At 39.8% G+C, this 26,971-nt stretch overlaps 1 protein-coding gene and 1 pseudogene across 1 annotated transcript in view; both read left to right on the top strand.

Moving 5' to 3' along the window:
• FBXL7 (F-box and leucine rich repeat protein 7) overlaps positions 1-26,971 on the top strand; it is a 340,176-nt gene that overhangs the window by 296,663 nt on the left and 16,542 nt on the right. The window lies entirely within an intron of this gene.
• On the top strand, positions 2,534-3,210 carry LOC129074525 (60S ribosomal protein L9-like; annotated as a pseudogene).

Here is a 26,971-nt window from a genome sequence, read left to right as displayed (position 1 = left end):
ATCAACACTCCTTCTTAAATAAAAACGGGCTCTAAAAATAAAATGATGACTGGAAAGCACATGCCCCAAGTGGAAAAGATTAATACTGGAAATCCTTAATTATTAGGGATTTTCTCAGCCCTTTAATGGCTTCCCTTTCTGGCTTTCCACTCTTGGGTTTTTACTACTTATTGGCACTTGGACGAGAGAGCAGATACAATGAGATGTAATTTAGAGTGGATGGTCTGCCACTTGGCAGTGCCTCTGGGAAATTTTAGGAGAGCAGGTCACTGTGTAAACTTTCTGCCGTATATGAAATGTGGGGATTAGAGCCAATCTAGATATATCTGTGAAGTGTGTACACACAACCATACAGAAGTTCATTCTCTCAACACACGCTGACAGGCACATACAAGAAAATGCTGGCCCCCCCCCCGCCCCAGGGGCTTTCTTAGATGGGAATGAGCAGCCGCATCAGCCTCACCTTAGACATAACAAAGGAGAGAGTGAGGGGAGAGGTTCCCTTTGTACCTGGTTGTAAGCACATGGCTTCTCACCTGGATTCTGACAGAGCTGAGGTTCCATTCCCCACCTGCCATTCCTACTCACCTCCCCATTGCTCCCTCCCGTCCCATCCAACTGCTTCAGAAGCCCATTCCTGCTCAGTGCAGCAGGGTGGCCCATTTGAGCATTCTCCATTGAACAGGGTCATCCGAAAAATAAAATAAACTCAGCTTTCCAAAGGGTCAGATATTATAACTAACACTAGAATATACCAATATAACGTGCAAGGCTTAATCAGAATTCCTCACTGGTAACCTGGCCACACTGGACTTCTTTGCTGAGACATAACAAGAGGAAAATGAAGCAAGCAGGATGGCCAAAGGACATTTCTTGAGATTTTAAGCTAAAAATGAAAAGTCTTGGAAATAACACCTAAAATAAAATGTTTGGTGGTCTCTTAATACTCATAATTATGCCAAAACCTCCAACCTATTGTGCAAAACAAAGTCCCACAACCCTGAAGAATTGAATTCTGTCAACAACCTGAACAAGCAAAGAAATGGAATTTCCCTAGAATCTCTAGAAAGGAATGCAGCCTTCCCAACGCCTTGCTCTTAGCCTTATGGGAAATCATGTTGAACTCCTGACCTGCAAGACTGTAAGATAATAAGTTTGCATTATTTAAGTCCCTAAGTCTGGTTATTTGTTACAGCAGCAATAGGAAACTAATACACATTCTCTGGCATAGACATGTACCTAACAGCCCTGTGTTTAGTGCCCACCCCCAATTCTTACAGCAATATATTCTTGGGGCATTAAGCCTGATGACCCTCATCTGTAAATGGATATAATCTCCATTTTTTCAGGCTTCTGTGTGGATAATGTGAGAAAATACAGGTAAAGCACTCAATTTATGATCAACCCACCAGAATCTTTCCTTCTACCCCATTGCACATCTGTGCCCTTCTGTCTGGGAGGCTCTCTCTGTGGGTATCTGCATGACTCACTCCCCCACCTTCCTCACGTCTCTACTTAATGGCACCCTCTTAATGAGGCCTTACCTGATAACACTATTTACAATTTCAGCTCTTTCCTTCACCCCCATCACTTTCTAGAGCTCTTTTATGCTTTATTTTTTCCCATAGCATTTATCACTAGTGACTAGTGACGAGTTTTTTACTTATCCATTGCTGTGTGACAAATTACTCCAAGACTTACTGGCTTAAAACAGTACACATTGAGTTGATCGTAAATGTTTGCACTATAATAAAACAAAAAAAAAATCATAACTAGGTGAGGTGAGAGATATGTTAATTAGCTTGATAGTGGTCATTATTTCACAGTGTATTGGTATATTAAAACATCATGTTGAACACCTTAAATATATACAATTTTTATTTGTCAGGTAAAGCTGAAAAATACACATTTATTCTTTCACTGTCTCTGGGGTCAGGGACCCTGGCACAGGTCAGCTGGATTTTTAAGCTTCAGGGTCCCTCACAGGGCTGCAATCAAGGCGTCAGCTGGAACTGTGGGCATCTGAAAGCTCAGCTGGAGACACAGCCACTTCCCACCTTGCTCATGTGGATGTTGACTGTAGTTCATCGTGGGTTGTTGGCCTGAGGGCTTCAGTGCCTCACTGGCTATGGGCTGGAGGCTGACCTCAGTTTCTTACCACATGGGCTTCCCATCAGAGTGAGCAAGCCTAGAAGGAAAGACAGAGTGACAGGACAGAAGTCACATGCTTTTATAACTGAATCTTAGAAGCCACATCCCATCACTTTCCCTAAATTCCACTTCTCAGAAAGTGGTCACGAGGCCTGGCCCATACCTGAGGGGAGGCAATCACAGAGAGAATGAATACAGGAAGCAGGGGTACTTGGGGACCCTGTCTTAGCTTCACATTAGAATCACTTGGGAAGCCTTTTAAAAGTACTGACACTTTCTGGTTTCCAGTGGGGATCCTGGGTTTTGCTTTTACTTCTTGGCGCTGGTGTAACCCACGTTCAGGTCAGCCAAGAAGCATCAAGAATACCTAGGACGGGCATCTACTGTGAGGATGTAGACCATTCTCAGCCTTCAAACTGTTGACATTCCAGAAAATGCCATCGGCACTCTGAAGGGAGACACAGTCACAGTGAAGGGCCCCAGAGGCACCCTGTAGAGAGATTTCAAACACATGAATGTAGAGCTCAGCCTCTTTGGAAAGAAAAATAAGAGGTTCTGGGTTGACAAATGCTGGGAAAATAGAAAGGCACAGGCCACAATTCACACAATCTACAGTCACATGACATGATCAAGGGTGTCACGCACGGCTTCCCTTACAAGATGAGGTCCATGGACGCTCACTTCCCTATCAGCGTCATTTTTCAGGAGAATGGTTCTCTTGTTGAAATTAGAAATTTGGGGGGCAAAAAATATATCTTCATGGTTGGGATGAGGTCAAACATTGTTCATTCAGTATCTCAGATCCAGAAAGATGAGTTCATTCTTGAAGGAAATGACATTGAACTTCTAGCAAATTCAGCTGCTTTGATTTGGCAAGCCACAATAGTTGAAGACAAGGATATGAGAAAATTTTTGGATGATATCTGTGTTTCTAAAAGAGGACCAGTTCAGCAGACTGATGAATAAGCTCTAATTTGTCCAGTCTGGGGCAGTGGGGGGAGATTAGCTATGGGACAGTGTGAAGAGCAAGGAGGCGGAGGATAGGACCACCACTGGTTTCAAAGGCTATATTAAAAGGTACATTTTACCTCCTCCAAAATTTAACACGTCAGAACAGCTCAGCCTGACCTCCCGGACACCCTGGCTGGCTGCATGGGTGGTGTCTTGGTCGGGACAGAAGACCATGTGGTACAGTAGGGAGATAACCAGAAAGGGGTCCCTGCAGGGAAAGAATAGGGCTAAGCATTAGAGAATTCCTCAAGTACTAGAAGATGTTGAAGGCACACGGTGATCTGAGAATGAATTATAAACAATGTGAAGACCAGTTCGAGGCTCTCCAGGTTGGGGATTAAGTTCTGAACCAGAACTGCCTCCTGCAGCTGCTGAATCTTCCAGCATCAGGTGGGGTATCTGGGAAACGTGGAGATTTGGGAGAGGGGGCGCCGTCAGTGGACATTTGGTTAAATGTTCAAATAGGCATTATTTCTAGAACATCATTTTGAGTTTATCATGTGGTTCCATATGTACATGTATTATAGGGATTTTATTTACAGAAATAATGGCATCTACATAAATAGCTTCTGTTGTAGCTATTGTGTGGATAACTTCAGTTCCTCACACTCTATCCATAAGAAAGCCGGCTCCTTGGAACTTTTTCAAAAAGACGTGGCTGATCTCAAGGGTGGAATATTCTGTGTTGCCTGCAAGAACAACTAACGGATTCACATGGTCCTTGCATGCTCACATTGTCCTCGTGGTCAGGCACTTTTGGGAGCTGGTGAGCTGTGGTCTGCGTCTGTGGTGGAATCAAGCTGTTATCACATGAGGCTCAAACACGTTTTAGGACCAGGCCTGAAAGTCCAGCAAGGCTAAGGAGTGAAAAATTGATATTCTTTCAGAGGCTTAACTAGTTATAATGGTAACGCTTCCCTTTTGCAGATATATCAAAAAACAGCAATTTCTCTAGCAACTATGTGATTAGATCAACAGGAGCTTAGGAAGAATTCCAAATTATTTTAAAGCAAAAAACCAGCACTGCAGATGGGCTTAGCAATGTAGAAATCATAGCAGACTAGACAGTAACGTTAACTAGTTTTCTGTTTGGCTTGTTAATTTCCTCTATCACAGGATTTATCTTTTGCTACTCACCAAGAGATGGCTCTAAGTAATATTCTGAAATTATTTCAGTATTCAGTGTTATTTACCTTGCCAACTACACAGATATAAACAACAAGGGATTAGAATGACAAAGATAGGTCATTCATATTTGGCTATTGCATCTCTTTAATCTCTATGGAATTTAAAAATGGTTAAATGAACCCTTCATATATATTAACAAGCAACATGAAGGAAATTAATATCTCTGTTACTATTCACATTATTCCAATTTTTCTTTGAATATTTTAAAGCCATTAGGAACTCTGCAAAGTAACTAAGCAAAATTCTTCCATTCAAATATTTAAATCTTTCTCTTTTCATAATCAAAATATAATCAATGGAATAAGTAGGGAACTTCTGGATACTTGGTGCAATGTCTACATGTTATTAAAGAGAAGCCACTGTGAATGTGAACAGTTGCTGGTGTGCTACGAATCCAGCGATGGCTTTCAGTAGGAATGGATCGCTTTAAGTTGGAGGTTCAAGGTGACCGTGTAAGCTGAGACAAGACCATTGACCTTTCTGAATTCTGAAAAAAAAGGTAGTTGAAACACCGTTATCTATAAGAAGTTTAATCATCTCTAGGGAAGAAAATTTGCAGAGATATTAAATATTTAAAATCTCTGCTCTTTGACATGAAAGTTTACCAAGTGAAATTATGTTTAGGATGCCTTCTCAGTCTTTCATTCATCAGTTCATAAAATATTTATTAACTAACTATCTCCTGTGGATAGGGTTCTATGTTTCACACTAATCAATTAGTTTGTTTCTGGCAAAACATTACACATCACAGAATGAAAAATATTTTCCAATAAGTGTTACCTGGGTTTGATTTCGTAATTATTTATTTTTAAAATTATGTATTTTAGGGAAACTGAAATAGCTCCTATTTATCAAAAATAAGTGCCATTTAGATTAGAAATATACCTGACTTTAAAACATAAAGGTTCAAACACTGATGCAGGATAATAGCTTCTCACTTTAAGAAGTTACGGAGCTTTGTTACTTTGAGGTTCATTTTCAGAAACTGGTGAGGATTCTATTTTTCAGGGATTATCCATTGAAAACTCTCAGACTCTCTAGGAAGTGAGACTTAAACATGGATAATTTTTCAAGGTATTTGGGTTGCTTTAATATGCAGCCAAGGTCAAGAACTGTTGCCCTGAACTATCATTTGCAAATGAACCTGCTGTCAGCTAACTAGTTACTCAGACGTAAGTGGAGTGGAAACATAGATCCCTGCTTTTTCCCAGTAATGGGCATTTCCTCTCTTAATAATTATTTTCATTTTGGTATGAAACCTAAACTACTGTCCAAGTCATATCTTCAAATTTCAGGTAGTTCATTTTTTTCATCCTTGACCTCCGGGCTGACATCACACAAGAGGAAATGCCTCGATGTAGACTGTGCTAGCTAATCAAATGGGAAGCTCAGTGCTCACAGCAGCCAGAAGAAAACTTTAAGGACAGGAACCAGGTTCCCAGAGTTAGGAAGGGGAAAGGAATCCTCAGACCTAATCTCCTTCTTTTCTATATCTGAAACTTTCCTGAAAGCAATCTGGACAGACAGCATTTGCATGCACTGTGCCCCGAACGGGAGAGCCCACATCCTAAGGTGAGCTCTCACCACGTTGTGCCTCCCTAGAGGTTAAGAAGGTCTCTATGGACCAAGCAGAAAATGACCTTTGTCATCCAGAGTCACTTGAATAGTCTCGCACATAGGAAAGCAGCTTTGCAGGGCTAAATTTTTTGCTTAAGACCATAAAAGGATAAATTTCCAGTATAAATTCCCCCAGTATAAAAAAGGACACCCGGGGAAGACCGATATCCTTCAGAATTGTGACATGTGATCTACCTCCTGACCCATGCTATGTAAACTTGTCAGTACAAAATGTTCATTGATTTTGGTCTGATTCTGGAACTAAAGTGAAGGATGTCTTTACACATACGGCTATAGTATAGGGAACAAGATGAAAAAGAAATCAGTAGGGCTGGGGTTAGGAGTGAAATAATACCAAAATGTTTGTAAACAGCCACAGGATGGCCAGAGTCAATGAGATACGAAATGTCAGGACAGACTATCTTCTTGACTTTGTCTTTCAAATCCATGTGAATTACTCCTGGTGCTTAATTTCAAGCAGTACAAATCTACCGAGTAATTTAAGCAGAAAGAACTCATTAAGAGGACATTAAGGAGACCGGTAACTCTCCAGGAGAATCTGAAAGCGAGTCCCAGGAGCCCCCGCCAAGGCTGCTTCCCAGGCTGCTTCTGGCATCACTGCTACTGTTGCACCCGGAGGCGGAGGGCGCTGCTGTTGTGTCTACACCGTTTCCTGGAATTGGCTCTGTGCTTTCTCTGCTTCTCATCCTACCCAGGTTCCAGGCCAAGTCTGGGTGCCTCTGTGTTCAAGGGAACTGCCACCTCAAGAGGCGGATAATTCCCTAACACAGAAAAAGGTGCATATGCTTAGCAATCCCAACGAAAAACAGCTGTTTTCTCCAGCAGCGTCGTTCCAGGTGGGGTCAGCAGGCAGGTGTTCATCCGTGGGCCGTGTGGCCAAATGGCAAAGAGAAAAGTACAGAAATCAAGAGGACGCTAAGAGAAACATTTGACTCAGAAGTTTAGGCTTAGGTCTTATATATCTTTGTGCCATGTTTATTTTATTTTTCTAGCAATTCACTGTTATTAATTTTGCAGAAGTATTGGTCTGTGATGGATTGGAAGCAAAAACCTGGTCTTTAACATAGAAGTTGAAAAGCACTACTTCTTACCATATAAATACATTGGTTTGTAATTTGCACTTAGTAAAATAAATTTCAAATCATGGAAGCCAGGGAAAGTTTTATATTTTCCGTTAATAATAAAAAATAATATACTGAGTACTTATTCGATCCTATCTCTATTGCATACTCATTTAAGGCTTACTGTCCTGTGAGGCTGGTACTATTTCTATTCCAATTTTGAAGAGGAGAAAATAAACAGCGAGATTAAGTAACTTTCCAAGCAATCTGTTTTCAGAAAGTGTACTTTACCACCAAGCCACACTACCTTTGTGCACGGAAGCCCCCGCACAAGGGGTGCCAGGAGGTAACTTAATAGTATTATTCACTGTCAAAAGTTGTTCTTTTGGGGGCCAGATCCACTATTTTTCTGAGTAAGCTAAAAACCATTTTTAAAAAACAATGGTTTGCAAAACAGATGATTTTATTGTTTTTGCTGAATTTGTTATCATTGTTTCCAAATTTGAGCAAGTTCATTTTGTTAACCCTTTTACTTTTCGCAGCAATCGTGTAATTCTCTGTCAAATTATACAGAATTCTTGACTGAGACTTCAATTCCAGGCATGTCTCTGTTCGGCCTCCTATAGAAAGTGGAGCTCTTGGGCATAACATCCCACAAGACAGACAAGACGTGCTCGCTCTGGGCCACCTACTGCTGCTGGTCTCAGCAACCCATGAAAGAGGAGTGTGCCCAGGCCTGCAGGGGCAGGGCCAGGAGGGGCACGAAGCAGTCCTGTGGGACCCAGGCTGGTGTCCAAATGCAGAGCTCTCCCTGGGCCTGTGCCTGGTCTGAGGCGTGACCACACCAGGCAGGAAATGCCTGCTCTCACGACCAGGACTCAAACCAGCTTCCCATTCTTCATAAACAGCCAAGATTTCTATCACCCCTACATTTCAGACCTTGCAGAATTCTCTACATAGAACCAGAAATATATGAATGTGCTGAGGAAGGGAACATTAGCGATGAATGCTGGGAAGTCAGATGGCATTCACTGTTGTCCATCAGTCTCTTCTCCCTCTGGTCCCCATCAGAAGAAAACCTTACTCAGTGGTCGCAGACCTGTTTTGTTTTGGTTTTTTTTTTCCTTGATCAACCCCTTGAGGTGAAACTGTTGGGTTTGCAGAGCAGAAATAACACAAGTGTGGGATCACCAAGCAAAGCAGTTCTTTCGAAGCCTAATCCAGTTCCAATCTCAGAAATTCAGGTTGAAAAATAAGATAGCATTTTTTTATTAAAATATGTATTATAAACGAAATGGTTTTCTGATATGTCAGTCTAGTCATTTTTTAAAATCAATAAAGCAAGGCCTCGCCTGCCTTCTCTTAGTCTCAGACACATTATCACGAATCATCTCATTTTTCAAGATGTCAGCCAGCTCCCATCGGTTGAAAACTTCTTCAGTGTAATTAAAACCATCCTTTTCACATTTATCATTCACACATTAGCATGTACTTATCTACATTTCCAGTGTTGGCATAATGACTGTCTTGGTAGATGCTGACTGAGAGCGCTGTGACAAGGCAGGAAATTCAGAAGAATGCACATCCCCAAGTATTTATTCATGACAGGACAGTTTTAAGGTTTAATTTGTTTTTGTTTAGTTTTTGGTGTTTCCCGGAAAAGAAAATACTACCAGTGTGTTCCACTCTTATTTAACATAGATCATGGGATACTCAATGGTTTTTAAACCCATGTCTAGAAAAGCTATTATTCACCAAACCAGGTTTCCCACACATTAGTTTTTCATCACATTATATGCATAAAAGTTTTTGGTGTTGCAAGAAATCGGTTTTATAACCCCAAAACAGACATTGTGAATTCACTCACCACATTATAGGTAGTGAGACAGGCATCCTTTTGTTGGAAAGATTTTGGCAACAATCCAAGATGTGGTCTTGGGTATATTTCCTTAAGTCCAAGATCAATGCTAGCCACTTCTGTTGGTTATTTGTTGAACATCTGGAGACAATTTTTTAGTGGGTGGCAGAGGACAACAGTATGTGGCTAGAACCTTAAAACTAATTAAATTGTAAGCCCCATCTATTTTTGAGAGACTATTCCAAGATCATCTGTTTTGTTTATAAATACCGAATTATCCCCCAACATGTATAGTGCAGATTCAAGTAGAGTTAACTACCTAATAAATGTTTATAGAATTAGTTTTTTGCAAAAAAGGCAATAATCACTCATCATTTATCTTGATTATCTATTACTTTATTGTTGAAAAAAACAAAAGAGGGAGCTAAAATCACAATGTACTTGTAAAGGAATTCAATATAGGTACTTAAAAATATCAAATTAAAGATGTTAATAGAGAAAAGACAGAATTCAGTTGTTATAAACATCTCATTTCATTGGGAACATTTTTACCATTGTAATTACAGTTAATCTAACAGATTATTTTAATAAAAGAAAAACAAAATTAAAAATAAAGCTCCCCTTCCCAAGAAAAAATGTCAATCATTCATTCATTCAGTCTACCAATGAATGATGGAGAATGATTTTAGAATGGTGTATTGGCTACTGATTGCTGTGTAACAAATTACCCTGAAATTTGGTGGCTTAAACCACAGCTTTTCTCATCTCACAGTGTCTGTGGGTCAGGAATCAAGCACTGTTCATCTCACAGGACAGCTATCAAGGTGCCAGCTGGGCTTCAGTCACCCCAGAACTTGACAGAGAGGCGTCCACTGCGCACTCACTCACATGCTTGTTGGCAGGATCAGTTCCTTGCAGGTGGTGGGCTGAGGGTTCAGCTCCTCACACGCTGTTAGCAAGAGGCCTCCTGCATTTTCTTGCCATGTGGGCCTCTTCATAGGGCAGCTCACACATGGCATTTTGCTTCATCAGTGACATTGAGCAAGTGACAAAGCAAGAGAGAATGCAAGTAAGAGGGATGTCACAGCCTTTTATAACTATCTCAGAAGTGACATCTTATCACTTTTTCCAAACTTTATTTGTAGAAGCCTGTAACTAGGTCCAGTCCACACTCAAGAGGTAATTTCAGAGGAAGTGATTACACAGGAGGTGAAATCATTGGGACCCATGTCAGAAGGTACCTACCACACACAGTGATTGGTTTCTACTTCGACGGTGACAAAATGAAAGGTAGAAGATCAAAGAAATATTAAAGTTCCCATAATGACTTTCCTCCAAAATGTTAAAAAACATACACATTGTCTTTCCAGAAACTGATTTAATTTCTATGACTGTATGTATAGCCAGAACTGGGCAAGTTAACAATAGGTATTGTCATTTGTCATGCACTTTAAAATGACATTTTCTTGTTTAAAATGTGTGTAAGTAAATTACCAGAGGCAAGCAAGAAGGGGGAGTCAAGTCAACTCAAGCAAACAGCTGGAAGAGCCTGTATTAAATGCAGCCTGGATATGCTGTATCCCTATCACTCTTCCCACCAATCAGCTGAAGGAACTGTCAAGAAATCATTTTGAGCTCTGTGTGTTTGTGTGTGTGCATGCATGTATTCATGCGTGTGTGTATTCATTCATGCACGTGTGTGGCCATGCAGATTGTTAGAGTGAGAACACACACAGGGAAAAGTGGGTGACGTTGTATATTTACCTTTGCTCCTTTTTCACTACAGCCATAAAACTGGGCTGAGGGGCTTTTCTAAGTTGGGGAGGTCTAAATCGGTCCTGTCTCCAAAAGGCATTTTCTTTCTCTGAAGCACGCTGTTTTCTTTTTTCTCCAATGGCAGTCCCAGTGGGTGTTAACTCAGTACATCATGCAAGTCATGTTTTGCCTTCACAGGGAGGCTGATTTCAGTTTTCCCTACTAGGCCCCTTCCTTATGCTAGTTTGTGGATGACCATCCTGCCAATAGGGTTTTTCACCCTGTAAATGAAGGATCCTCTACGCCCCTTAATTCGCAGGGTACAAGCAGTATACACAGAGCCCAGGTGAAGATCCTTTTCTAATAAGGTAAGGTCAAGTTTCGGAAACTGCCTGTGTGTTTGTCCATCTGTGTACGCATGCACATACCCATTGCGCCTATGACTCACAAGCACATATTTTCCAAGAGTCATGGCTCACAAAACAACGTTGCTGATCTGTTACACTCTCTGCAAAGTGATTTAAAGTGCCATGAAGCTTTCTTTGCCTTGAGCAATTTCACTGTGGCTCACCTTCACTTAAAAGACCAAACTGTACATAGCTGGCCGGTGAGATACCGTGATCCCGAAGATGCTTTCCCCAGGGTGAGACTTACCCATCGCACTCTGAATGTGCTGACTCCTGCGATCTCCCCAAATGTGGGAAACTCGAATGCTAAAAAGAGAAAGAAAGAAGAAAAAAAAAAGACCAAACTGTGCTTTGTTTTGCTTTGCGCTGGAAAGAGGAAAAAGAAAAAGGTTAACAATTCAAGAGACAGATAAATTGCTTTTTTTTTTTTAAACAAAGGCTCATTGCATTTATAAACGTGGGTCTCCCATAATTTTTAAAAATCGTTTATATGTGGGGATGAGCCTTATAAACAGTACAGCCTAGTCAAGGCTATGGTTTTTTCCAATTAAAGGACTGGACCCGACAAGACCACCAATTGTTCTGTTGTGTTTTGGAAGCTTGATCCAAGTTTACATTTCCAGCCAGTGCCTCACCCCTTCTGTTTATGACAGCACAAAAGAGCTTGCTCTGGGAATTTCTCGAGGGGAAGTCATGGCAGTGCGCGCTGTCACTGAGAAGGGCAACGCGGGAGGAAAACAAAGTAGCATGTGAAACGGAAAGCAGGAGAATGGACGATTTCTCTTCTCTTGACATTTAAATCCCAAATTGGATCTCCTACATATCAAAAGCGAAAATATTTTCAGTGTTTGGACATATGTAGGAATTGCCAAGTGGAGAGTTAAGTCTGAGAAAGTACCACAACATCAACCGTTTGCACAGCTGTTGCTGGAAATGACTCCAAACCATCCCGATGTGTCTAGTGAATATAAATATTGACCACGTGCATTTCCTTGCTTTGTTTAGGGGTCTCCCTGAAGATAGTGAGCTAGTAAGTACCATACTAAACACACTTAGTGTGACACCGGCTCTACTGCCCATGACAGTTGTCATTCTGGAATCTACTTATAATTGTGCATAAAATAGATCTTCTGTGGGAATTTGGGTGTATCACATGTGGCTGTTTTGGTAAACACAAGAGGATTGACTGGGTGTTAGTGTCTGTGAAACTATTTGAAGTACATATGTGTTTTTCCCGTGGAAAGGGGGGGGGAAAATGGTAACATATGCTGGGATTCCTTGTCCCCCGGTGGTTGCCATGCTTTCCCGCTGAGCACCCACCCGCTCCTCTGGGCACCTGGACACCAGACTCTACAGTAGGGCCTCCTCACGTCTGACATCATTATGGTGTCACAGCCCTAGATGTCCCCGAACTCCTTTCCTCAATCAAAATCCCATGGCTGGGCAATCTGAGGGGCCAATTTAAAGAGACTTCATAAAGTGCATTCATAGTAACTAAATCTAATTAATACCGCATTACCATCCAGGAACTTATCAATAGCTATTGATTCTGACTTCCAAATTCTGCTGAAATGGTTGCTGTGACCCTCCTATAAATTCCACCTAAAATACTAATATGAACGCCCTTCCTGAAGCCACTGAGTTTTTGCCATGATGTTAACTTTTAGCATGGTGACATTTTTAAACTATTACATTCTTAAGAGAACTACTTGGTCGGGTTTGGAAAATCCTTAATAAAAAGATGAAGTCCAAGACAAATAATCTTCTGCACCTCATTCTTTGTGTTCATTTTACCACTCATGCAGATTTCCCTCTATTTCATGAAAAAAGGGAAATTTGGTTTTTATCTTCCTAAAGCCTAGAGTTCAGGCAATACCATAGCTCTTCTCCCTCTTCAGACTCCTTTTTTCATGCCTCTGAGTGCACATGGACTTGTCTCTCTACATCACAGAGAGTCAGGACAAATCCAGGGGGACAAATGAGCAGAAGAGAGAAGTGGGTGGAAAGGGTATACTAATACCCTCCTGGGGACAATCAATTGTGTTAAACACTATGGAATTTACCAATAGCTGGCTACCAGCCAATGAAAACCCACCCCTTTGGGTTTTAGTGGTTGAAGATTAACAGCCGAGAGTTTATTCTTCAAGGAATAGCACCCAGCCTTCTTGATGTGGCCCCAAACAGCCCTGCCTGGGATTAAGATAAGATTCCTCCCTTTGAGATTTATCAGGAGGCTTGTCTTCCTCATTGAAAAGCAAAAGCTCATGTTTCTTGAAAAACATGGAGCAACGGAAACTTTCCTAATTTCCCAAAGTGAGGGAATACGGGAACACCTATGGTGTTTTTAGAGTTGGAGCAGCAGAAGCCACATATGACCTGAATCAGCTGAGACCTGCATTAAATACTTGCCAGTGATGTTCACGTTCTCTAAATCACTGTTTCTTCAAACCGTTCCCATGTTAGAACACCCAGGAGCTTTGAAAACCTCCAGTGCCTAGATTGTACCCCAGACCAATTAAATCATAGTCTCAGGAGGTCCGATCCAGGCATCACTGTTGTTTTTTAAAACTCCCCAAGTAATTTCACGGCGCAGTGAAGTGTGAGAATCCCTGCATTAAACAGAGCACTTGTAAATTTTTGCAGGTGCACAGTTCTGTGCTTTGAGCGTTTCAGCCTCCAGAGTCCATTTATTCCTTCCTTCTAGAAACACATGATTATTCAGCAGTATCTCCCAAATAAAAACCAAGGATAAGACTTGTAAAATCAAACAACAAACAAACAAAAATTCAACTATGCCAATTTAAGAAATGAGGGGGGAGGAAAGCAGGCCAATCATAACCTGAGGAAGATTTCTCATAGTGCTGACTTTATAACGGACAAAAATTCTTGGGAATATCAGGCTTCATTGTTTCTTTTCAAGGAAAGAGAACATTTACAAAGCTTAACTTCAGCATCCTCTGAAGGTGATCTGAAAATGGAAATCCACATGAGACTCCAACACGAATTTTGGTTTATTCATCTTACCTTTCAATGTGCTATGTGCTTATAAACAAATTCCGATGGAGTTCAGGGGTTTATTAACTAATTTCTTATAATAAATCTGGTGATGTTATTTTAGACAAAGTAAAATCACTTGCTAAAAGTATATTTAAAGTAATCTACACAATTAGAAGAATCTAAGAAATGCTAAAATCTTCCATCTGTGGGGAGAGATGCTTACTGACAGCCATATTATTACTATCATTTTCTCTGCACAATTTACCCTTTTTTTGGTATGGTTTTGCTATAACCTATTACCATTTGGATACTTCAACTGCGATGAAGTACTTTGAAAAAGACCTGCAACGGCACTGAGTCATTCATCACTTTCCAGTTTTACCAGAGGCACTCAGCCTCTCGGAAAAGTAGAATCTTAAAATATCTTGAAGTTCTTGCTCATGTCAGAGGCATACCAAATATTTTTATTTTATTTATTTATTTTTCTACTTTTTATTTACTTTTTTATTTTTTTTTATTTTTAATTTTATGTTCCCCAGACATGAAACAGCCCTGGCCACCAACACAGGCTCAAACTAAGTTGAACTAAGGACAGCACCTCTGTTCCGCCCCTGACTGATGTAAGAGCAACATTACCGATCAGGTGTCTGCCCATTGCCTGGGGCCGTACTAGTTAATTTTAATATAAACCTAACCCAGAGACAGGACACTTCCAATAATTTTATATTTTATCCTCCACTTAAGTTCTACTCTGCACAGATCAGAGTAGTTTCTGTTGATGGTAAGTCACTGCCTTTACCATTTAAAATCTTGGAAAGACAGAGAAATACTACATGTAATTTTCTATATTTTAGAATCCATCCACTCAACATATATTTATTAAGCACGTATTTTATGTGAGCTCAATCTGTTGTAGGAGCTGGAGACACATCAGGAAACAAAAGAAAGAAAAAGTCCTTTGAGTTTACAATCTAGCAGAGGGAGGCAGACAGTTTAAAAAAAAAAAGCACATTTAAACTCTTACAGAAGCTTTTAAAAAAGTTATTGAAAATCCTTTAAAAAAAAGTCAAATTAAATTGTAATAAGTCAGGAAGGTGCTAGAATAATCTGGTTGTATTGCATTTTAGTGGATATTTCATTTGCAAATATTGCAATTTAGACATCCATGATCCTTGAAATTCTGTGGTCTGTAGGAATGATCATCCAGTTCTGATGGTTAGGGCATTTTTTTTTTTTTTCATATTTTGAAGCCCCAGGCTAATTGTAAAGTTGAGATTTAAACAATCAGAATATCCTGAGAGCCTGGGATGGGCAAAATAGTCTAAAATTACCTATCTCATAGTTCCAGTGATGGGATTCACCCACTGTGAAGATAAGGACCTTTAAGCCAATCTGTGTATCCAGGCTGTGGAGAGTTAGGAGTGGCACGTGACCCCAGCTCTCCAGCCCCAGTGCCTGCAGACTGAGGGAAGAACAACAACTGCCAGTTCCTTCCTCCTCTGACCCTTTGAAATGCAGATTTCCTAGGCAGCTTACACTGCCATCTGTTGTTGTTGACAAACATGAGACAGTGTCATTCTGTCCCAGGGCCGCTATTTACTATTTCTCTGTAGGCCTTAGTAACTCCATCTGAAAATGGAAAAACACCTAACTTGCCCACAGTAAGGCATTAAGTCTAAATAAAGATATTATACCTAAAATTGCTTTATAAACTATCATGTGAAAATGCAATTTTTTCTAATTTAACAAATATTTTTGAGGGTCTTTTAAATTCAACAAATATATATTAGAGTCTTCTATGCAATCGCTCAGCTTGCAAGAGATAAAGTCTCCAACAGCTAAATCTAAACCCTTTACCCATCCCATTTATTAATCCAGCAAATACATTTTGAAAACCTATTAAGAATGAGGCACTTTTGTAAGATGCTAGGAAAATAGTTGTGAGCAAGATAATCGGGGTACCAATCATCATGGAGCTTACAGCCTGATAAGCAGAAGATAAATAAATGCCTTATTTAATATGGCAAGTGCTGTGATGGTACATCATGCGTTGGTGGACCCAAGCAGTAGTTCATGAAATAGTCAATACTTGAATCGAGCTTGAAAAGATTTTAAAACCACGTAAATTCATAGGAAGGAAGAGGGGGCAGCTTGGGTAGGGAAGCGGTTAGATCATGCTCCTGGAAACAGAGAATAGTCCAGTTTTCTGGAGGTAGGCCACACCAAGGGAGGTACTAGCAGAAAAGATTGGAAACTCGTGTTGAAGCCACAGCCAGGAGCCTCACAAGCTAAAATATTTGCTCAGTCAACAACTACCCATCAGCTACCTATTTCTAGTGGAGCAGAAATGGCTCAGCTTCTTTTCTCCTCAAGCACATTGGAAATTCTGTTAATTTACTTGAAAACATGAAGGCGAGGCCATAAGCAACAGTAACCTGTAAAGCCAGCCATTATTTCCGGTTGTAGAGCTGTGCCAGCCAGCAGCTAGATTGATTGACAGATACATAAAGTTTATGTGTGTGTGTGAGAGAGAGAGAGAGAGATCCTACGTATCTGTCAACATAAGAAGAGAGAAATGAGGAGTTTGACTTGAGTACTCATCATTCGCAAAGGACATTTGTGCATTGATTCCAACAAAATTGTCCTTGGGCGTAGCTATGTGAAAAATAGCTTTATGGTAAAATTTAAATTTCAGCCTCAGGCTAAAAATATGTGTCAGAGGGTTTAGCTCTCCACCTGAAATAGTTTCCATAGATGCCTGGTTAAAACTCAACGTATTCTTGGCTCTTCCACTCCATTGTACCTGCAGGAGAACTGCAGCTCAGCACTCACGGTGAACCTGTTCAATATCACATGCATTTGCAGGGCAATTCCTCTGTTTATTTTCCTTATCAGCTGGGAAGTCACTTCACTGCACCTGCTCATCTCCTATCAAGTATTTATTTTTTGGCCAGCTATTTCTGTTTCTTATAGGGATTTTTTGTTTGACTTTCTTTTTGAAGAGGACTGAATAATTCATAGCACATTTGGAACTAAGAATACATATATTTCTTATGTATATGAGAGTGTGTATATATCTTTATATACATAAAGTGGGTAGGGTATATATAAAGGTATGTAAGATATATACACATATATATCAATCATGCCATCGATCATACAGTATTTTTAATTTAAATGTTCTGAAATACTGTTCCGTTTCAAGGGTTCTACTGATTAAAACAATAGCATGTCATATCATTTACCCAGAAAAGGAGCTGTCATTTAGATAAACAGATTTGAAAACTAAATTTTTGACAAGCTTACAATTCTGACCTGAATGACTTGATAAAATAATTCAGGAAACAAAAAAATGCAAAAACCCTGGTTTTGCTCCCACAATACTTAAGACACAGGAAGCAGCCGTACCAATGTATTAGAAAAGCCTGGAAGAGTAAGCCCTGCAGTCTGGCCCCATCCACAGCTATCGAGAGACCTAAAGAGAAAAAGGAACAAAAAAACAACAAAATAAATAATTAATATAAAGAAAAAATAGCAAGAGCCCATAAGAATCTTCCTACAGTTTTAATTGGTAAGGGATGAAGCTTTGAATGGGCTTACTATAAGAACACTGATGATACTAACAAAGGATAAAAATTAATTTTTAATTCTATTTTAAAGATACAAACCTAAGAAAATGTCCCCAAGTATTTCTTCAGGGTCTTTTGTGTAGAAATTTGCCCCTGGTACTGATAATTGTAGAACATGATAGAAAGCATGATAGATGAACTCAAGAGCCACTTTCCCCTGGGGATAGAAAGTTTAACAGGCTATTAGGAGAACTTTTGGGGAGTGATTCTTCTTAGGGTAATATGTCATCTGTGCCCACAAGAATATAATAAACTTATTCACACTAAGTAATAATCAATTGTTAGTATTTTGCATTTACCTGTTCCAGAGACATCATCACTTTAACTTGAGGTGACAGGAGGGCATCTCTGAAGACAGAAATCCATTGCCGAGCACAGAAAAGGGGCGCCATCCTCACCTTGTTCCTAAGCTGAAAACCTAATCCTTTCGCATACAGCTAGCCCTGCACCACCATATTAAGATTTGTGCTGAAGAATTGCAAAGACAGAAAGAAATTCTACTTTTCTTGGCGTTTAGGCCCGTACGGTCTGCTCATGGTGCTAGCAGCCAAGCCAGCCACGGTGAGAGAAACAAAGGCACTGAGGACAGCAGGCAGGATAATCGCTTCCTCTGAATAGGAATTTTATTACCTTGTGCATGAAATACTTTGTAATTCCCAAAAAACTCCTTATTTTGGTTTTCCTATTGGAGTCAAAGCAACATATGAAAATAAATCAAATGCATAAACCCTAGAATCTTAGGAGAAAACATTGAAGTCCATCATACATATTCCCAATCAAATAATAAATGAACCAATTAAAAAAATAAAGCCTGTGATTGTAGAAATTGAAGCATGAAAATGTAAATAATTCAATTCAAAGAAGGAGAAAATCACTGTTACTATAACATCATAATATTTATCAGCGTCTGCACCCATGGGCCCAATTTGTAGATTTCCAGTTTTCTTTAGAACAATTTTACTTCACAATCTAAAGGCAAATTAGATGAATGATCTGTGAAAAGTGCTCAGTTGAAATTAAGAATCTTTAGAAGGTAGAAACTTCTGAATTGTTTCTACCTATGAAACCTAAATTCTTTCATAAAGTATCAAGTAGAAAGTTATTTAACTTCAAAATCATGTGTAGAAAAAAATCATAAAAACCGGAAATGGATTCTTTAGTTGCCACTCCAGAAGTAGATTTTTCAGTGGCTACTCCAATTTCTAAAAGCCACGTAGTCCACCACACAGTTTACTGCATTAGGAGGCCAGAAGTACCAAATATTCCCTCTTGTATTGTTTTTTGTTCATTAAGTCAAAATTTATTTCTCCACAATAATTTCCCTAAGTGAACCACAGAACAATAGAGCAAGCAAGAATCTGATAAAGCCAGTTAGGTCATATCACAAAACTTCACCCACTGCATTACCTTTTTTGAGTAGAACCAGGGCCTGGATCATTCTCCCACTTCTAGAAGAATTTTTTAATCCTAGCCAGCACCATGCACCAACTGCTCAGCCATGAATTTGTAGATGATTAGCCTTGCATTCTGAGTGACTTTGAAGCAGGGCGTGATTGCCATGCCTTCCTGTGTATTGTAGAGGCTTATTGTGTGGGGTTAATATCACTCATTGTAGAATGCAAGTGCATAGGGGATTGAACTGCATCCTTCAGTAACAGTTCACTTGCCTTGTGCAGACTATCAAAGGGATGTGATTATAGGATGACCAGAAAGCATCATTAAATTAGGACCCCAAAGCACTCCACCCCAGGGACCCTGCTTCTCTACTCTTGTCCGGTTTTCCAAATGGGAAAAGTCCCATGCAGCTGCCTCCCATCTTGTCACTCCTAGCCCTCTCTGTGTGCCTGTAGAGTACACAGTGACAGTTTTATATTGGTTGTCTTGCTTCCACATGCGCTTTTTCCTCCTTAGAGCATATGTTTAATATTTGGGACAGTACAGGATGTTTAAAGTTATGAAGTTATCAGTTTGTTTTCCTTAGAAGGCACAGATGCCCCAACATGCAAAGTCCCAGAGCTCTTAATGTCCTCATAGCAGAAAGTGCCCACCATTGCATCTATGTTTACACAATTATTATTATCTAAATGGCCTAATGTTTTGAGCCAGCACATTTTCACCATTTGCTGCCATTATGTTGACAGAAGACAACTGAATAATATACAAGGAAGAAATCAATGCTTTGATTAAAAGAAAAATGTGTCCAGATGACTTGAGGAAGTTGCTCCAACCCAGCTTTCCACATGAGATATACTACTTCCATCTGCTCTTATAATCCCAAAGTACGCCGTAAGTAGTGATATGGGTGTTCCTAGCGTCCCATGTTGGAGTGGAGAGCTTACTCTTTAGGCAAGAGTTTGCTAGCTTTCTTTTTAGCCCCCTGCTCCCTGCCGCCCACCCCCAAAAGTTCTCAGGTTGGCTTGGTACAGTTCAGGAGGAAGCAATTCGATGCAGTTCTTTCACTAAGTCCCCAAAACTTGGAGAAATCAATGGAGCTGTCCTCAGAAATCCACACCAATTTGTCATTGCCAGTCTTTAAGGGATTGCTTCAGTGTCTTGCCCTTCTGATCTCCAGGTGGGCACAGAATAGTCCCTCAGCAAGCTTGTGATAGTGTTGATGGTGAAGGTTTCAAGTAGTAGGTCGAGGCGATCAGAGCAGAGCAAGCCCTGCAGGATTGCCTAGTGACCTGCCCGTCAAATGTACAGGCTCCAGAGCTTTTCCGCAGAAGTGCTGGGAGAAAAGGCACAGCGATGGCACTCTGACCCGGGCTGGCAGCCCCTGCAGAAAATCTAGTGGGTTAAAAGCCAGATAAGCATTATGAACACATTGAGGGGCAGAGGCCATTTCAAAGGATTATAACACATCAGAAATAAAAGAGTGAAAAACGGAATCCCTCAAGGAATGGAAATGCTTTTTTCTTTAGAGAGCTGACTCTAAACTCTTTAGTTGAAGGATTCTGACAAAGGATGCCTACCTGAGGCTGTTTTCTGCACCTTTACCACCATGCTCTCCCTGCAGATTTACCCACTGGGTGCAGGCTGTTAAAGACAGGAGCTGGGAGGAGGATATTTAGGTGTAAACACCAAGGAACCTGATTTAGGCTCTCCTCATCCATTGATATTTTGGCACACTTCTCTCCAGAATGATCAATAAATAGCACCTTCTTAGGTAATGTGGTTTTACCCTTTTCTGTCCACACGAAAACAGATTATGTCTGACCAGCAACAATTCTTCCTTATCATCATGAAAAAATAGAAAGGGGGACCCAGAATTTATTTGGATTAATTATTTTACATGAGTTTAGCTCTTAATTTTGAAAGACAGGAACATTAATAGATATTTTGGGTTATTATAGACATGTTGGGTCTTTTAAAGGTTGTTATAAAACTGTGCAATGTAGCAAATGCCTGTGTGTGTGTGTGTGTGTGTGTGTGTGTGTGTGTGTGTTTAATTTCCCATCCAACTCAATTTTTTAAAAACAGGTTAAAGGTCCAAGTGCCTGTAATTCATTCAAAGAAGTCCAGCATGGGGGCAGGAGAATATATACTGCTGTCCTCTACTCTTTCACAATCTAGGGATCAGATTGTGGATAATGACTTTCTCTTTATGCAACTTTTAGAGACTACATTTTTACAGTCTATGAAAAGAGAAGGGAAGCATTGGAACAATTTTTTGTTTAATGTTGGCACTGTGAAATACAGCATCCTTGGCATATCCTATTGCTATATTTCAAGGTACAATACATTAGTATCTCAAAATCTTCATAGAAAGTTTCCTATTGTATTTGTAATTTTAATTTTTATTATTAAAGTCATAGAACTACTTCAGGCATTATTTTTCTTGGCTACTTTGATTTAAACATATATTCTTGTGTTTTGATATATGCATTTCAAAGATTTGAGCCAGCTTTGTTCATACTAGGCTATCTATTAGTCGAATGTAAATTGCAGCAGGCATTTTTCTCATATTTTATGTACTTGTTCACAATGAAAACATACAAAACTCGTAGCACTGATGTGAAGACACAACACTCTTTGTTCCCTTTCTTGATTATGCAGCAATGCCAAACTCTGAGAGAAGTAATGATAAACCCTTTGTGGATTTTGTAGCAAAAATAAGGTTCCTTGCTATGATTAACTCTTAGGTAGATTATGGTTGCAGTGAGTTACTTCTAATTTTATTTTGGCCTTTATGCAATAAAATCATAAGAAGTAAAACTATTTCCAGGAATAAAGGATAGCGCCGGTCAAAGTTCAAAATTATTTTCAGGAATGTAAGGTCCAAAAAGGAAGTTCATTAACAACTATGCATTTGCTGTCATGCACATTAATCTTGGTCAAGATGTTCCTAAATATTCCTGAAGAAAACAAAACCTCTATTTCATAACTATTTGACTATATCTATGTGGATAATTTTTTTAAATAATGAGAAAAGATATGTCCTTTAGTTAACATGACTGGCCAAAGAAGAATGTTAGATACAACTATCTGACAATGTCTTTGGGGCTTATGCTAGTCTATGCTGTATTGAAGTATCGTAATAGTCAATCATTGAATATTCAGCTATGTTATTTCATAAGGCTCTTGACGTGGCCAAAAAAGCAAAACTGACCATTTTGCAAAATGCCATTTTAATCATCTTTTTATTTGCCTGACCCATGAAGCAAATGAAGCAATTTTTTACCTATAAACCATGCTTTTTTGTTGTTCAAAATGACCTGCAGTTAATTCCAAAACAGTAAAACATTGAAATTTCTCTTTAAAATTGAAAACTGAGGTGCCGGTTTCATCGTATTTTCCCTTCTCAAACCATTTTAAAAGATTTTTTTTTTTTTTTAAATCAGAAAGAACTGACTTTTTGCTTGGAGGCCAGTCTACAAATAATCTGGCCCAGAATAAGGAATACCTTTTAGGACAGTTTATACGGAATGAACCAAAACAATTTCTACCTCGAGGCTTCTATCCTGTCAACCTCCGAAAGCTGAACCTGAAAATGTTCCTATGTCATCTGTGGTAATCTTTGATTTTACTAATTGAACAGAATTTTTTTTTAAGATTTCATATATTTATTTTTAGAGAGACGTGAAGGGAGGGAGAAAGAGAAGGAGAAACATCAATGTGTGGTGGCCTCGCGTGTCCCCCACTAGGGACCTGGCCCGCAACCCAGGCCTGTGCCCAGGCTGACCCTTTGGTTCACAGGCCGGCCCTCAATCCGCTGAGCCACACCAGCCAGGGCAACGGAGATACTTTAAAACCAAATGAACAAATATAACAACAAAACATTTTAAGGAAAACCCAAGCCACCATCCTGGAGTATAATGTCAGAATGTTAACATTTTCTGGTAGAATCAAGTGTTTTAAGTTCAGATCTATATTTATGAAGGTAAACAAAGCGGCCCATCAGTGAGAGCAGGGCGCGGGGAAGCAAAAGGGAGAACGAAGAAGGTAAGATGGGAGGCACGAGGTCCCCTCCCAGCCCGCTCATGAGGCCCCACGCCCACCCTGACCCATGTCACGAGATCAAACCCCAGTTTCCAAGACCTGTAACCTGCTCGGTAGTAAACATTCTAGTGCATGATCTACAGTGGTTCCCCCAATGCACACTTTCTTTCTATTTCCACATTTTCAGTTACCCGTGGTCAGCCACAGTCCAAAAATATTACATGGAAAATTTCAGAAATAAACAATACATGTTTTTAAATGATGCGCCCTTCTGAGTAGCATGATGCGGTCTCATGCAGCCTGCTCCACCCCACCTGGGAAGGGAATCACCGCTTTGTCCGGCGTCTACACGCAGTACGTGCTCATCTCAGCTATCAAATTGGTTACCAGAAAGACAGAGAACCACAGAAACATAGCTTTTGTTACAGTATGTTGTTATAATAGTTGTTTCATCTTATCACTAGTTATTGTTGTTCATCTCTCATCTGTGAATTTATAATTTATAAATTTATAAATTAAACTTTATTATGTATGTATAGAAAAAACATAGTATGTAGAGAGTTTGGTGCTGTCCCCAGTTTTAGGCAAACACTGGGAGTCTTGGAACATATCCCCCAGGGATAAGGGAGTCGACTGCATCTATATAAATAATGACCCAGAGTCTACCATTTAGTTTTTAGGACTAAGTATAAGTCTCAAATGTTGACTGAAAAGGAACTAAAAGCACAAGTGGTCCAGAAAACAATCCTAAATAGAGATCATCTCCAATGTATCAAATGTGTTCTTCCTCCCCTCCCAGTGCCCAGCCGCCACTCCAAGAATTATTTTGGGGACGGGGTGGGAGCTGATTAATACCACATGGTATAATTAGTGAGCTAAATTTTCGATTTGCTTTTTCAAAGTCTGGATCCAAGTGCCGTTAAGACATATATTCAATAAATATAAATGTATAGATATCTTTCTAAAGAGAAATATATGACCTGGAAATTATGGACTGGTTGATCTAGGGGTGAACCGGCAAGTTGATGAAAGGTCCTAATTCTATAGCGACATAATTATGCAGTTGGTATGGAAGGCTTTCCCAGGAGTATTTCACTTTGCTTGAATTCTATTCTGCAGCTGAATTTCCAAAAGGTTATTATTATTAATTTTCCCTTTAAATGAGGGCTTTCTTTTAAAAAATGTGATTTAAGTTGGAAAATGAGATAGTCCAATTTGGGGCCACGTGAGCCAGCCATGTAAAGTCTTGCCCCGAAAGCCAGGAGCCCATGCAAAAGTCAGTTTTTGTGCTTCTGAATAGTGGGTCTGAGGTAGCCCTGGAAGTCTCTTAAGAAGAGATTATGAACTTGGACTCTAGTAGGCCTAGAGGCATCCCATGCAAAATGTGTGCCAGGTCAGTGAAAGGTGTCCATCCACTCACCAGGATACAGAGATGCTCAGCAGGTCAATAAAATAATTTTAAACATACTAAATTCCTTTAGTTGTTACCTTTTCTATTTGATAATATAGAGAGAATAAAATGTTTCCCCACATCATTTTGTCATTGGTTTTCTCAAGTATTTAAAAATGACAATAGGGTATTGTATTTATGAGTCAATATTTATACAGTACTTAGAACAGTGTCTGCTAGATAATAAATGCTTTATACATATTTTACATTAAAAGAAATTGTTGTAAATTATTTAAACAATGGTGGATTACATTTCCAAATAGCTAAGGAAATCCAAGGATTTGCTTTGCTTTAAGAACATTCTGATTAATTATTGATCTTTTACATGTTTATAAGTTTAATGCAATTTCTCTTTTTTTCTGTCTGGAAAGTTGAATTTGTGAGCTAGACTGCTGCTCCCTGGGGGGCCTGCTTCTGCGTGAACAGGAAATGTATAAGTTTCTCTTTACCAGAATCTAAATTCAATACTATACTAGGTATTGCACTTGGAAAGATGCAGTTGGAATTCTGTAACTATTCATGGGGAAATAAGGCAAAAGCTTATCTGACAATTGAAGATAGGAAATAATTAAGGCTGCCATATAAAGTGCAACTTGAAGGTTGGAAATTACAGATTGCAAGTCTTTTCAGAAAAATCTGTGTTTCTTGTCTTGTCAAGACGAGAGCTAGTTCACTTCTCCAGCTCTGCAAAGCTGCCTGTGAGCTCCCTGAAGGACAGTGAATAACTTACTCCTATCTCACACACTGTTCTGACCACTACAACTGATGTGTGAATGAGTTCTAGGGGACAAAGTAAGAGTTCCTGTTCCACCTTAGGTATAAACTTAAACCGAAGAAGTCTTAAAATTCTAGGCCAATGTAAAAGTGTTATTTTTTATTTATCATGCATTTTTATGTTTTATTGTTATTAGGAGTGAACAGTGATATAGGTAATCTACAATAGCATGTATCATGAAAGCAGAAACGCCAAGCATTTGGCTGTGAGAATATGTGCTGCAAGAGATTGTTTTTGTGTGTGCGTGTGTTTTTAAAGTACCTTCTGAGTAGACTAATCTTATTAAACTAAGTGTATGTACTACCTTCAGCCTAAATTAAGTGGAGGGGAAGAGGGGAAAAAAAGACCTAAAAATAAAATATTGGTGAAGCACAAGAGGTGTTTTGACTTCTTCAGTCTGAAGCATCTGGTTCTTCCAAGTGGTTCCTGAAAGTGGCTCCTGGAAAGGATTTGTTGCAGGACCATGCAAAGTTCATTCTCTTCAGTGCCTTAGTTGAACACTTTCTAAGAGGCCGAATCCAGGTGAGTCTCTGGACTGATTAGACATAAACAAGACAGCACCTGGCCTCAATGTGCTCACAGTCTAGCGGCTGGACAGACACTGTGTGAAAAGGGCAATGATGCTGACATATTGAATTCAGTGAAACACTAACAGTAACTAAATAGTTCAGCCCAGGTGGATCTGGGAAGTCCTGACAGAGAAGCTGACATCCTGCCTGAGATTTAAGCAAGGACTGAGAATCGACCAGGTAGCCTGGAGGAATAGACACCCTAGGCCGGGAGAACATCAGCAGGTGCTCTGAATTTTGGGGAAAGGTCTCCCCCACATTCTAGAAAAATGGATTTTATTCCCTGAGTACAATGCCTGGCATATACCATGGAATAAAGGAAGGATTCAAGAAAAAGAAAGTGTGAAATAAAGCGTATTGGCTTCCAGGGGCTACTGTTATAAAGGACTGCGCATCCAGTGCCTTAAAACAACAGAGTTTATTATCTCACAGATTTGGAGGCTAGCAGCCTTAAGTCAAGGTGCTGGCGGGGACATAAAGGAGGATACTTTCTTGCCTCTTTCAGCTCCTGGTGGCCCCTGACATTCCTTGGCTTATGGCAACATAAATCCAACCTCTGCCTCTATCATTGAATTACCGTCTTACCTCTGTGTGTGTGTGTTCCTGTGTCTCTGTTTTCTCCTCCCATAAAGTCACCAGACATATTGGATTAAGAACCACTTTAATCAAGTATGACTTCAAATTAACTTAATTACATTTTCAAAGACCTTATTTCCAAATAAGGTCACATTCACAGGTACTAGGACTTGAACATATTGTTGTGGTGTACACAGTTCAACCCACAACAAAAAGAATGAGCCGTTCAAGGTGTCAGTGCTAGGAAGTCGGATCATAATTTAGAAAGTTTATTCTAAATGTAAGGCAGAGGCTATGTTAGAGTGGTGGAGGGTTCGGAAGGAAGGTCAGAGTTGGGAATCTCAGTTAAGTTGTTGAGAGGAGAGAGACAATAACTTGAACTGGAGCGGTAACAAAGGAAAGAGAGAAGGGAGGGAAACATTAGATCCATAAACTAATCAAAGTAAAGGACTTGGCAACTAATCAGG

Source organism: Pteronotus mesoamericanus, unplaced genomic scaffold, assembly GCF_021234165.1.
Source record: "Pteronotus mesoamericanus isolate MK-2021 breed Mesoamerican mustached bat unplaced genomic scaffold, CSHL_Meso_final contig_50, whole genome shotgun sequence".
NCBI lineage: Eukaryota > Metazoa > Chordata > Mammalia > Chiroptera > Mormoopidae > Pteronotus > Pteronotus mesoamericanus.
Note: the sequence above shows the minus strand (reverse complement) of the source record. Positions and strands in the feature narration are given on the sequence as shown.